Here is a 1549-nt window from a genome sequence, read left to right as displayed (position 1 = left end):
AAAAGGTGAAGTTCTTTACACTGGCTATAAAATAAAGCCAGTGGGAGGGAGGGAGGGTTTGGTTTGGTTTATATTAAACTAAATTAATAACTACATAGGCCACAGCTTTGAAAACTGACTAGGATTTATTATTTAAAAAAAGACTTATTATAGAAAAAAGGTTTTTTTAGTTGATGATTAAATAAAATTCAGGGTGGGGGAGGTTGAAATTATGTAAAAATCAACGTATTCATTTCATCTGACAGGTTAAATTAGGATGCCTTATTAGATCGATTACTTAAAATGTAAGCGTTTCTGTCAAGCCAAAGGAAATTGTGAAAACAATGAAGGAGATTTTAGGGCCAGCTTCATTCCCCCCAAACATAGTGGTAATTAATGAAGTATTTTTGTTGGCCAAGAGGATTTTAATAGGAGCTTATTAAGCCCAAAATGAATAAGAATTTTCCAAATATAAATATAAGCAATAAAAGTTATAGTCAAAAAGGGAGAGAGGGAGATTCAGTTGGTTCAACATCTTGAATTTGTTTCTCAATATTTTAGTACTTTTTAAAAGTCATAGTACAAATGTATGCTAGAAATTTAGTGGGGGAAATGGAAAATCCTAAACCTGAATTAGAAAAAAATCATCTCTGAATTCATATCAACACCAACAAGATTAAAATAAACATAAACCATAATGGGTATGTTCACAAGTTTTAAGATTGAATCAAAGATGAGCATTATATCAGTAAGATTAGGTATCTACTCTATCAATATGTTGAGGAGTTTTTGTAATAGAATTTGAGATTTCACAATATAAAAATTTCTTCCAATTTTATGAAACATTCCTGATTGATAATTTTGCTAGATTATTTTTTCTGGATTATTTATTTTAGGGAATCCTTTTCCTCTGGTTTATACAACTTTCAGAGTAATTAATCTGACTGCATTGACCATAAAGGAAATACTAATTTGGATACAATTATAAACTATATAATATGTATCTCTCTCAAAGTTCCCAGAGAGTTACATAAATTATTTTTTTTAACTAGATTTTTTTTTCAAGGCAATGGGATTAAGTGGCTTGCCCAAGGCCACATGGCTAGGTGTCTGAGGTCGGATTTGAACCTAGGTACTCCTGACTCCAAGGTCAGTGCTCTATCCACTGTGCCACCTAGCCCCCGTGAGTCACAAAATGATACTATTACAGAGGAAGGTCAGTTTAAAAGTACTCAATTGTGTGTTTAGTAAGTCAAGATCCACTGAGGTTATGACACAGTTAGAGTTAATGTCCTCCATGGAACTAAAAACCAAGTTTTATCAAATTATTTTCTAATATTTTCCATTATACCACAATATTTCTGTTAGCTACACTGTGGTTATAACCCCCAAATATTATACCTCCATTTTTCTGTTATCTTTCTCTTTTCAAATAAAATGCATTTTGATAGTACATTTCTCATTTGTACCTAAAATTAATTTACATCAATATCCATGATAAAATATATATGAAGACAAAAGCCTCTGTCAGGTTAGGCAACATGAAGCAAAAAGGGGTTTGCATACTTAC

Source organism: Macrotis lagotis, chromosome 6 (assembly GCF_037893015.1).
Source record: "Macrotis lagotis isolate mMagLag1 chromosome 6, bilby.v1.9.chrom.fasta, whole genome shotgun sequence".
NCBI lineage: Eukaryota > Metazoa > Chordata > Mammalia > Peramelemorphia > Peramelidae > Macrotis > Macrotis lagotis.
The sequence above is the reverse complement of the archived record's forward strand: the minus strand, read 5'-3'. Positions refer to the sequence as shown.